This window comes from Halichoerus grypus, chromosome 14 (genome assembly GCF_964656455.1).
Source record: "Halichoerus grypus chromosome 14, mHalGry1.hap1.1, whole genome shotgun sequence".
Taxonomy (NCBI): Eukaryota; Metazoa; Chordata; class Mammalia; order Carnivora; family Phocidae; genus Halichoerus; species Halichoerus grypus.
Window position 1 is genome coordinate 26,284,477 of NC_135725.1, and position 12,707 is coordinate 26,297,183.

Below are 12,707 nucleotides of genomic sequence, written 5' to 3' on the forward strand. Positions count from 1 at the left end.
GGCTGTTTCGCCCCAGACGCGCTCCCCTCCACGAAAGCTGGACTTTCTCTGGGGGGCGGGCGCAGCCACGTCCTGAGCCACTGGTCCGACTGCACCCCATGGTGGGGAGCAGAGCAGAGGAAGGGCTCCTTACCGCCAGTGGGGGTGGGGAGGACAGAGGGGCTCACACGAAGTGACAGCAAGCCGGGGAGGCTGAAAACAGAGGAGGAGGAAGGAACAACACAGGACTCAGGGGAACAGTGAAAACCGAGGGGAAGGTGAGGAAAGGGAGTGTGGAGCGTATGTCACAAGCAGCCCGTGAGCGAGTGGCCACGGTCACCAGGTGCCCTTCTGAGCTCTGCACTCCACTCACTCGCTTACTCCTCACCCCAGGTTCTAAGAGGCGGGCAGCACATTATCCCATTTTAGAGGGCAGGAAACTGAGGCACAGATTGCTTAAGAGACTCAAGGCCACAGGGCTTTCTTCACAGCCAACAGGCAAAGCCTGATCCAGAAAGCAAGCTGCTGCTTGCTACTTGCCGAACTGGAATCTAACCGCCCCCCCCCCAGCAGGATACCAGGCTAGAGGGCTGTACCCTGGGCCTAAAGCAAACAAAAACCTGACAAAGAGGGGACTGGAATCTTCACTATTAGAGCACATCACAGGGCCACTGTTTTGTACACACACAGAGCTGTGCACACCGTGAAATGTGCACATTTCATACCGTGTCATGAGCCACAAAGCTTGCAAGATACCACACCCAGGACACGCGGCCCGCAACTTGGGGACACATTTCTGCCTGGGTCCTGCCTAACGGGGGACAAGGACAACCGCGCCATCTCCTACGTCTGCGCCTCTGGCTTCCTCCTGGACCTCTGTCCAGCCCTTAGTTTTTCTGTGGCTTGGACAGAGCTTTCTGGAGTACAGGGGTGCACCCAGAAATGAAATGTGGCCAAACAAATCATGTTTATTTTGGGAGATCTGAGGACTCGGAACATTTCCTGGTACAGAAGGAAGGAAGTCACAGCGATGGTATCTCAGGGAAAGATTATCAAGAGGAGTGTCCGCAGATACCCTAGCGGGCGGGGGAGAGCAGAGACCCCGCAGGGGCGCACGCAGCAGGGAGTCGGATGGGCAGAGCGCAGGGGAGGCCTGCTGCACTCAGGAGAGACTTGCACAAGCTCAACACAGACACAAAAGACCACAGCATCCCGTGCTCCCACTTCTAAGTCTGGAGCCAAAAGAACTCAAAGCAGAATCTTGAAGAGATGTTCGCACCTCCGTGTTCATAGCAGCGCTACTTATGACAGCCAAGAGCTAGAAGCAACCCATCCTCAACAGATGACTGGAGAAAGAGAATGTGGCAGCTACATTCAACGGAATATCATGCAGCCTTAAAAAAAAAAATGTCTGGGTGCCTGGGTGGTTCAGTTGGTTAAGTGACTGCCTTCGGCTCACGTCATGATCCTGGAGTCCCGGGATTGAGTCCCACATCGGGCTCCCTGCTCAGCAAGGAGTCTGCTCCTCCCTCTGGCCCTCCTCCCTCTCATGCTCTCTCTCCCAAATAAACAAAATCTTAATAAATAAATAAATAAATAAAATAAAATAAAAATGTCTGCCATACGCTGTTACACCGTGGATGAACCTCAAGCACACTGTGCGATGTCACATAAGCCAGTCACGGAAGGACAAATACTGTCTGATTCCATTCATATATCCATCCATATATATATATGTATTCAGAGAGAAAGCGCACAAGAGCAGGGGCAGGGGAATGAGGGGAGGGGGCACAGGGAGAGGGAAACTGAAGCAGGCTCCACGTCCAGCATGGAGCCCAACACGGGGCTCGATCTCATGAGCCTCAGATCAGGACCTGAGCCATAACCAGGAGCTGGAGGCTTCGCCAACTGAGCCACCCAGGCGCCCCCAGGACATTCTCAATCATTCCTTCTCCACTCATTCCCCTTGGCCTCACTCCAAAAACCCCACACTGGAGTCTGCTAACTATTTGAGGAAATGTCTGTCTCCCATGTGACTCTAATCTTCCAAAGAAAAGATATTTTAGTTATCTTCCCCCATCTGCTTACTTATGCATGAAAAAGTACAGTCGGCACGGAAGTAAATGAGAAAAGGATCATAAGACGCCATCAAGATCTTTTATATGCAGTTTTATATTTATTGAAAATCTTGTTAAATCATTTTCAGGGAACAATGAAAATGCTTCTAGCTTTTTGGAGATTCAATAAAAAAAATCTGCATTAAACAGTATTATTTTAAAATGAATTTTATATTCTACTCTAAACAACCCTTATGTAGCTGCCACATTCTCTTTATCCAGTCATCTGTTGAGCTAATTTCTCACATTTTGGTCAGAGTGACTCTGGGAGAAGCTGCACTTCCCAGGGTGTGTGGACCGTCCCCGGGGACGCTCAACATCACTAATGCCACCAGAACGTAACTGGAAACTGAACTCAGAAGACTGCAGGATGAATCACCCATGCACAAACATATTACAACTGTTCTGAGAAACGAGTATATTTGATCAAGCTATTTCCGCGTTAGATTCCAAGAAAAAGAAGCTTAACATTTCGTAAATTTTCAAAGCAGTAATTTGACAATAAATTCTACCACTCTAAAATCTCCATAAAATGTAAATGACTAACTTTTTAAAATCCTAACTTTTGGAAAGCTCACTGCCAGGGGGACGCAGATCACGTGATAAAGGAGAAAAGGCCCCCTCCACTGCTCTGTTTTGCTCATTGAAATAATCTGCTTTGAAGGCCAGAGGCCCCTTTCACTTAAGCCAGACTCACAGGCCCCTCAGACCATCTAACCCTTGACCCCACGGTGCCTGGAGAAGCTCTATGTAATGACCCTCCTGTTAGTGCCTCGGGGAGAGGACCTCAAAGTGGAAAGCAATCTTGGTGACCTGTGAAGGACACGGAAAATGAAGGAAGAATATGAAATATTCCTTCCTCTTCCCCGTCCCCCTCACCAATTTCAAAACCTCCCAGAGCAGCCCTATCCAAGAGAAAGGAAATGTCCGTCCCGTATGGAAAGCTCACCATTTCTAGTAGTCACATTAAAGTGAAGAGAAACAGACTGGGTAAAGGATTGGCACAGACATTGCCCCAAAGATGATACACAAATGGCCAATAAGCACCAGAGAAATGCCCACCATCCCCAGAAACACAAATCCAAACAAGAAGATACCATGTCACACACGCTGATGGGGCTGCAAGTTAAAAATAAATAAAAAGCAAAAAGGAAAATAAGTATGGACAAGGATGTGGAGAAAGTGCAGAGAAACTGGAACCCTGAGACGCAGCTGAGGAGAATGGGAAATGGAGCTCACTCGCTGTGGAAAGCGGCTCGGCAATTTCCCCAAAAGTTAAACAGTAGTCACATGACCCAGTACTCCTCTTCCTGGGTTTATACCCAAGAGAATCACAAATATATGTTCGTCCGACACTTGTCCCCAGACGTTCGCAGCAGTATTATTCATAACTGCCAAAAGGTGGAAACAACTCAAATGTCCATCAAGTGAAGAATGGATAAACATGGCGCAGCCAGAGTGGAGTATTACGCAGCCATGAAAAGGAACGAGGTCCTGACACATGCCGTGAGCCCTGAAAACACTATGCCGAGTGCAAGAAGCCAGGCACAAAGGCCACAAAATGTAGGATTCTGCAGATAAGAAATGCCCAAAGCAGGGAAATCTGGAGAGACAGAAGGTAAATTAGTGGGAGCCAGGGGCAGGAGAAAGGGGAAGTGGGAGCGCCTGCTTCATGAGTGCAGGATTTCTCTAGGGGGTGATGAAAATGTTCTGGAATGAGATGGTGCTGAAAGCTGCACCGCATCATGAGCATACTGTAGCCTGCTGAATGATACACCGTAAAGTGGTTAACATGGTAATGTTGAGCTTATGTGAATTCTGTCCCAATAAACAAAAAGAAACAGGTGAAATTAAATACTGTATTTAATCTGGCATAACCAAATTACCATTTCAGGATGTCATCAACATAGAACAGTATTAATGCGATTTTTTTTTCCATACCAAACCTTTGAAATCTAGCATATTTTTACACTTTTACAGCATATCTCAAATGTGACATTTTCAGTGCTCACCAGCCACTTGCCCGTAGGGACAGCACAGACCTTGAGGAATGGGAAGGGAGGGCAGAGAGCAAGACCGATGGCAAAGAAGTGCCAATTAACTATTTATGGTGTCCCGCTAAGATTACACACTCACACCATCACCACTCACACCACCAAAATAAGCCCTGCCAGCCCAAACTCTTTACACCGACAGCCCTGGTGGGCCAAAGACTGGGGGAGGCAGGCCACTGAGATGTATGCCTGTCCTCCGGCCAAGGGGCCACAGGAAGAACTCCAGAACTCAGCAAACCTGCCCAGCATGGGCATCAGGTGTCCAGCACGAGCCTCGGCCTGGAGGCACAAAGGTGGGCCATCCACACAGCTGCCCCCCGCTGACCAGACAGGCCCTCTACAGAAGGCAGAGGGAGGGGTGTGTGGGGACAGACGACACCAAGTCCCCCCAGGCTCTGGCCACAGCAGAGAGGGGCGGAGTCCCAACCCCCAGAGAAGGTCCTCAGAGAGGCTAGGCCTAAGTGCTAAGTGCCAGACCCACTCTGGGGAGTGAGAGACCCAGGACACCAGAAAGTATAGGAACTTGCAGCCTGGGTGATTCAAGGTCCAGCAAATGGCAGGGGCACAGGAACGAGTGTCTGTACGTGCATGAGGAGAAGAGGGACAGACAGAGAAAATCAATGCAAGGACACCAGCGTGAGGGCGCGCCTGGGGGGCTCAGTCGGTTAAGCGTCTGCCTTCCGCTCAGGTCATGATCCTGGGGTCCTGGGATCAAGCCCCTAGTCTGCTTTTCCTCCTGCCTCTGACCCTCCCCCCTCTCATGCACATGCATGCTCGCTCGCTCTCAAATAAATAAAATCTTAAAAAAAACAAAGAACGCTAACGTATGGAAGACATTCTGCTGCGTGAAATAAAGCCGACACAAAAGGACAAACACTGCACGATCCCACTTATGCAAGAAACGCAGGGTAGTCTGATTCAGAGACAGGAGGATAAACTATGGTTGCCAGGCGCTGGGGGGTGAGGGCATGGGCTGTTCGTGCTTGATGGGGACAGCTTCACTGGAGGAGATGGGAAAGCTCTGGAGGTGGACGGTGCGACAGGTGCATCGCAAGGTGAGTGTAATTCGTGCATTTCAACATGGTTAAAATGCTCATTTTGTATTATGCACATTTTACCACAATAAAAACGAGAGCAAAACCCCACAAAGAGCAGGAGGTCGGTGGGTCGGTGAAGGGGTGTGTGAGGATGTGGGGAGGGCAGGAGTGGGCTGAGAGCGCGTCAGAGGGGGGGCCGAGGCACCGGGCAAACAGGGGCTCACGGGCGGGCAGGACGGCGGGTCTGGGCCGTGGCCACAGGACAATGGACTCAAGCCACAGAGCTGTCGGAGAAGGTCGTGGGGGATTAAGCCAAACTCTGTGTGAAGCTGAGGAAAAAGAACCCCACTCAGGAAAACACGCAGTTATGCATGGGGCACAGCTGCCCTACACGCCCAGAACGGCTCCTGCCAGAAGGTCCCGGGCTGTCGTGGTGTTGGGAGAAGGAACATGCCAGGCCCCAGCTGGCTGGGAAAGCACCACCTGCGACTGGCTGGAAGGGCCCGGGGCTGAGGCTGGGATTCCCCGGGGCAGGTCACAGTGCCCACAGCTCTGCGGAGCAAGGTCCGTGGGGTGCTTTCCATGGTGGGGACAAGCATGAGGCCCAAGGGGAGGGAGCTCTGGACCCAGAATGGTCCACACTCAGGGAAGCGGCACAAGGCTGGAGAGAGGGAAGGAGGGAAGGAGGGAAGGGGGGGATGGAAGAGGAAGGGGGGAGATGGAAGGTGGGGAGGGGAGGGAGAGGGGGGAGGGAAGGGAGAAGGCGAGGGGAGGGAGAAGGGCGAGGGGAGGGAGAAGGGCGAGGAGAGGAAGATGGGGAGGGGAGGGAGAAGGGGGAGAAGAGGAAGGAAGGGAGAAGGGGGAGGGAGGGAGGGAGGGAGAAGGGAAGAGAGGGAGAAGGGTGGGAGGGCAGGGAGAAGGGGGAGGGCAGGGGGAGGGGAGGGGCAAATTGAGGAGACTGCCTCTTGGATCACACCACGTGCCTTCAATAATCTGGGTCAAAGAGAACTCCCAGGAGGACCTGAACAGGACACGCAGTGGGAACTCCAGAAGGTTCCTTGATGCTTCTCCAGCAGTTGACTAAGGCAGAACGAGGGACCTCCTTCTCCGTCCACAAACCCTGGATCTTTCTGTCACCAACTGCCAGCTGCCAGAGACCTTGGGTCCCTTCCCCTGGAGCAGCTCACATTCACCTGGCACTCTTCGCACCACCCCACCCCTCAGCTCTTCCCAGTCTCCCTTCCTGACACTTCCCAGCTTCCCAGGAAAGACAGCGCAGCTGTGAAGTGTTGCTCAGATAGAAGGGCACACTACACGGGCTTGGCTGGACCTGGACCGGGGTTGGGGGGGGTGAGGGGGGAGCTGAACATCTTCTCTGTGTTCAGAGGAAGAAAACCCCTCATGGCAGCAGAGACAGCACCAGCGATGAGGAACATTCCCCTTGTCCTAAATTTTTTTTTTTTTAAAGATTTTATTTATTCATTTGAGAGAGAGAGAAAGCACAGAGGGAGAGGGAGGAGCAGACTCCCCGCTGAGCAGGGAGCCCGATGCGGGACTCGATCCCAGGACCCTGAGACCATGACCCGAGCCGAAGGCAGACGCCCAACCAACTGAGCCACCCAGGCGCCCCTCTCCTTGTCCTAAATTTAACCAACCGAGGCACTGCCCCACTCTCCCTGCGGGGGCTGGCGCAAGGGGCTGCTGATGCCGACCTCACTTGGGGGGCGGGGGCAGAAGCCCTGGGCTGAACCCCTTCTGTGGGCCTTAGTTCTTCTGTTTCCAAATGGGGATCTGAACAATGTCCCCCACCCTCACCTGTGGGAAAGGCCACAGCTGTGCAAATTCTGACTTTCTGCAAACAGGGGGTCCACAGATACTCAGGGACTAAAGAGAAAACAGAACTCAAGGGTATCGGGTTACAGAGCCCATTTATTGTTCTTCAACGCGAATAATCCCAGACTCCCACTGGTCCAGCCACAGAGAAAATAAATTAAAAGGAAGGAATTAACCCGAGGCCCCGTCCCGTGGGGGTGGGGGGGATGGAGGGGACCGAGGGGACGGAGGTCAGCCACTGCAGTGCGGGGACAGTGCCGGAAAGGGAGTCTGCGTTTCTCCTAACACACACTCCTTTGCGTGGGCGGTAAATGACTGGCGTTGAATCACAAAGCTGTCTGAAGGCCACGTCTCGTCAGCAAACTAGAGAATCTGCAATCTGAACAGACCCCCTTGCTCCCAGGGACACGGATTTCGGGCGGACGCCCCTCCCGTGCGTTCCCGTCTGCCACTGCGCAGCCCACCTGCCACCGGCCTGTGGCCGCCTCCTCCGGCTGCCCGCCTCTTTCTTCCCTATGGGCTTCAGATTCCAATCAGACGCATCCCCGGGAGCCTGAGAGGTGGAGCAGTCAGGCGGACGGAGGTACAGAACGGAGCCAGAAGCAGGGTGCCCCTGGCTCCGGGCTAAGGCTGCAGCGGCAGCCTCCTGGTCCCGCCATCCGGGAGCCGCCCCGGCACGGCATGCTCTTCCAGACCCTTCCCACCCTTCTGTGGGCACCGGCTTCCCTGCCCTAAGCCCTCTCTGCTTCAAAGAGCTGCAGTGGTGTCTCTGCCTGAAAGTGGCCCTGACAGACCCACTGACTCGTCTGTCCGCCACTCAACGGGCACAGCCCGGACACCGGGCACAGCCCAGCACCCCGCAGAGTAAATAGCGAACGCACAGAAGTAAGATATGGAAAATCAGTGCGGATTAAAAACAGAAAAGCTCTTCTAGAACCTTTCAGTCTTCAATCAATCACGGCGATCAAAGATGATAAAAATCAGAGAAACTGTTTCTATCCGCACAAGTCTGCTCTGGTCCCCCCTGAGAAAACCGCCTCCCCAGAAGAAAATGAGCACCCTCCCAGCAAGAGAAGCCGCCCAGAGAGAAGCAGCCAGAACACTCCGAATGCGGTAGAATTCATACAGGGGGACAGAAGGGCCCGGCAGGCCGGCCACCCCAGCGTGTCTGCACCTCGGGCTCAGAGCTCACCCTGCCGGCCTGCCAGCCAGGCACCTCCAGGAGTGTGGGAAAGCTCTCGGGAAGCTCTCGGGTAGGACAAATGACCGGACTTAACGTTACCACTTCCTCTTTAGAAAGTCACTCTCGGGGGGCGCCTGGGTGGCTCAGTTGGTTATGCGACTGCCTTCGGCTCAGGTCATGATCCTGGAGTCCCTGGATCGAGTCCCGCATCGAGTCCCGCATCGGGCTCCCTGCTCAGCAGGGTGTCTGCTTCTCCCTCTGACCCACCCCCCTTTCATGTGCTCTCTCATTCTCTCTCTCAAATAAATAAAATCTTTAAAAAAAAAAAAAAGTCACTCTCGGAACCAAATGCAGCTACAGTCACGGGGAGCGGCCCCCGCCCCAAGTCCAGACCCGGCCCAGGAACCCATGAGCCAAAGCAGGCTGGCTCGCCACCCGCCCTGCCCGCCACCCGCCCTGCCCGCCGGAGGGAAAGGCCTGCTGAGCCATCCCTTACAGCAGGGGGTTCTCAGGCCACACGCGACCCGCGCAGACGCACAGGTCTGCCCGGGACTGAGGCACGGGTCACACAGGTGGGTGACAGAGGTGACGCAGGCCGCTCCTCCCTCCGCCTCTACAAGCTTTCCTCTTTCCGGACACCAAACCGTTAACGCGTGGCCACCATCCCCTCCTGCTCTGCAGCCTGGCGCTCCGGCTTTTCTCCAGGTCAGCTGCTTCCCTCCCGGAATGATACAGGCACCGTATTTCCATCATAAATGAAACGTTACTCAGATGCGATTCTTCGCACTAGTGCGTTAATTTACGTATTTAACACGTAAGTGAAAAGTCCAAAGGTCTAGGTGGAAAAATGGCTGCAAGAAACGAGCCGGGAAGAAGATCACAAACACAGACGAGGAAAACGACACTATCTGGGACTCTAACTCTGGAGAGCAAAAAGGCGAACACAATAGCAGGAAGCTGGGTGTTCCCTGGCTGAAGGGCCACTCAGTTCCCGGGGCTCTCAGGCTCCTCCTAGCACTTCAGAGATGAAGCGGAACCTGCCCTTCACAGGCCTTTAGGGCCACCTCGTGGCTCTGGGGCAACTAGCGGGGGGCTTGGGGGGCACCGGAGATCTTGGTAAGTCTTCAGACCCGAAAATAATAATCAGCCTTCTGACAACAAAAGACTGAATTAAAGCACCCTGTGCCAACTTCAGGAGAGAAGCAGATATTTACATGGCAAAAACTAAAATCTGAGGTTTTTTTTTTTTTTTTAAAGATTTTGAGAGCGAGCGAGCGAGCGAGAGAGAGAGAGAGAGAGAGAGAGAGAGAAAGTGCGCACACAGGAGGGAGGGGCAGACCTCTCGCTGAGCAGGGAGCCCTACTGATCCCAGGACCCTGGAATCATGACCTGAGGCAAAGGCAGATGCTTAACCGATTGAGTCACCCAGGTGCCCCTGAGGATCTGTTTTTACTTATGCCCTTTAAAAACTTGTTTGATATGTAAACACGTATTTACCTGTAAAAAAAAAAAAAAAAAATGGGGGGGAGGTGCCTGGGTGGCTCAGTCCGTCAAGCATCTGCTTTCGGCTCAGGTCATGATCCTGGGGTCCTGGGATTGAGCCCCTTGTCAGGCTCCTTGCTCAGTGGGGTCTGCTTCTCCCTCTCCTTCTGTCCCGCCCCCTGTTCTTGTGCTCACATGCTCTCTCACAAATAAATCTTAAAAAAAAAAAAGGATTTCACCACAAATGTGGTGGCTTGAGAATGTGACTCCAAGGCCCCGGACACTGCCCCCACAGGTGGGGCCTAAGTCCCGCCCTCTCCAATCTGGGCTGGTCTTAGTGACCTGCTCCTATGGATGCCGGAGAAGCGACCCTGCTGATTTCTGAAGCAGTCAGTAAAAGGCCTCGTGGGTTGGACTGTGTACCCCCAAAATTCATGTCTACCCAGAACCTAAGAATCACCCTATTTAGAGACAGGGTCTATGCAGATATAATCAAGGTAAAATGAAGTCATGAGTGTGGGCCAGAGTCAGCAGGACTAAAGAGAAGAGGCGAAGGTACAGAGGCCCTGGGGGAGATGGCCAGGTGAGGGCAGGAGCAGAGGCTGAAGGGACACCTCTATGATCAGAGACCGCAGGCAGACACCAGGGGCCAGAACTCGTTAAGGAAGGATCCTCCCCTGGAGCCTTCAAGGCAGCACAGCACGGCCGACACCTTGATTTTGAACTTCTAGCCTCCAGAACCTGGAAGGAACACACTTTTGTTGTTTTAAGCCACCCGGTTTGTGGTACTCTGTTACATGGTAGCCCTGGGAATACAAGAGCGGACAGCGTCCTGCAGGCTCTCTCCTTCCCTCCCCGCCGGGACGGCGCCCTAGGAACCCAGCCTCCAAGCTTCAAGGAGGCCTAGCAGCCCCGCGAAAGCCACACAGAAGTGTTGTGGCCTTGACCCCACCGAGGTCTCAGGTCACAGACACCAGACACACGAGTGAGGAAGTGTCAGGCAATTCTGAGCCTTCGGGCGCCCAGACAGCGAAACGTGGAACAGAGACAAGTTTCCCCTGAGCCGTCCCAACTGCAGATGTGTGTGAGCAAAATAAATGCCATCATGGTTTTAAACCCCTACGTTTTGGGGTAATTTGTGATACAACAATAGAGAAGCAGAACCCACGTCTATATAATCCTGTTCACCTGAACGACATGTGTATCTTCAGATTCAAAACACAGTCGCCCGTGCCTGTTAGGGATCAAGGTGGTCTACAAAGCTCCCTGCAGCAAACATTTATGAAGAATATTCTTTCTGGAAGTGGTCACCTCCATGCCCCTAAGCTGAGAATTTCTGGGCTTTTAAATGATGTGCAAATACCAGACGTGTTCAAAAGTGTTTCTCATTTAAAGAACCTCCCTTATGTTCTACCATCTTCATAACATACATACATTTATTAAAGCTTGAGTGTAACAATCATTTATAAAAGCTTAGGTGTAATCTGTAGGTTTTAAAAAAGGCATGAGGGGTTCTCAGTGGTTAATCTCAGAGTGATGGAATTACAGGGGGTTTTAATCTTTTTTGTATTTTCAAAACTAACAACAGTATTTCGATAATGTATAAGGCAACTTTTTTGAAAGTTACTTAAGGCTGCCATACACAATCACTTTTATTTGCTTCAGAAAACTGAATATCATCTAAAGCTCAGGAAGCGACCACACCAGTGCTCCCACCGAGTACTAGAAGTTCTAAAAGTACGCATGAACCTGCAGACCCATATTCATGTAAATCATCTTCACCACACCTCTTTTTGCAACACACAGGGAGGCAGAAAAGGGAAATGAAAGGGCGTCTGGGTGGCTCAGTCCATTAAGCGTCTGCCTTCAGCTCAGGTCACGATCCCAGGGTCCTCAGCAGGGAGTCTGCTTCTCGAACTCTCCCTCTGCCTCTGCCCCTGCTTGTGTTCTCGTTCTCTCTCACGGTCTCTCTAATAAATAAAATCTTTTTTTTTTTTTTTTTAAAGGGAACTGAAAACGACAGGTTTATCTTCAAGAATCAGCTGAAGTCTCATCTGAAGTGTTTCTGATCAAAAAATCAGAGGCTTTGGTTCAGATTAAAAAAAAAAATCAGTGGGATTTGGTTCCTATTATCAAGACAGAATCTGATTGACTGGTCAATGCTCTGGCCAATGGACATCTATAGAAGTTGAGAAATATAAACTATAACCACTAAATCTCATAATGGGGGTGAAACAGGCGATAGGGACTAAGGAGGGCACCTGTCATGATGAGCACCAGGTGTTGCGTGGAAGTGCTGAATCACTATATTGTACGCCTGAAACTAACATTAACACTGGGTTAACTACACTGGAATTACAATAAAAAAAAAATTCATCATAATGGTGATTCTGGGCAGGAGGGAAAGAAGGAAAGGACAAAGGGGAATACAGAGGACCTCATCTTGATAATGGTTTTTGTTTTAAATAATTTCTGGGGGAGGGGCACACAGGTATTAGCTTATTATTCCTCTGACCTCTCTACATGCCCTGCTCTTTCTACTGAAACTGCTCTAGGGCTCATTCCAGCACCATAGCGAGGCTGTCGAGAGCTCACTGGATGTTTCACACTTGCCCACCCATTCCAGGTGACATCTGAAGGGGCGCCTGAGAGGCTGGTCTCAGAACTGAGGACCTGCAGACACACCCATATCCCAAGTCTGGGGGAGTTGGCAATCTTATGGAAAAAAAAAAGGGGTGAGCGGGAAGTTTGCAACTTGGCACATCTAAAAATTGTCAGGGATTCCAGTAAACGTGGGTAAAGATGTAGGAAATAGAAAAAACAGTATCAACGTCAATTACTTTGTAACCGCACCATCAGATTATTTTTAAAGAATTATATCTCTTAATCATAATGCCCTCCACTTTAAAATCATTGAGAAAGGGTCAAAAAAATGAAAATGAAAACCCTGATATGGCAATTTTATTTTTAAAAGTGCAATACTGCAAAAACACCCAGTATCTCCTCATCAGTCTCTGGATGA

At 51.5% G+C, this 12,707-nt stretch overlaps 1 protein-coding gene across 2 annotated transcripts in view; it reads right to left on the reverse strand.

Annotated features, from left to right (window-relative positions):
• GOLM1 (golgi membrane protein 1) overlaps positions 1 to 12,707 on the reverse strand; it is a 52,959-nt gene that overhangs the window by 23,005 nt on the left and 17,247 nt on the right. The gene's annotated exons all lie outside the window — the stretch shown is intronic.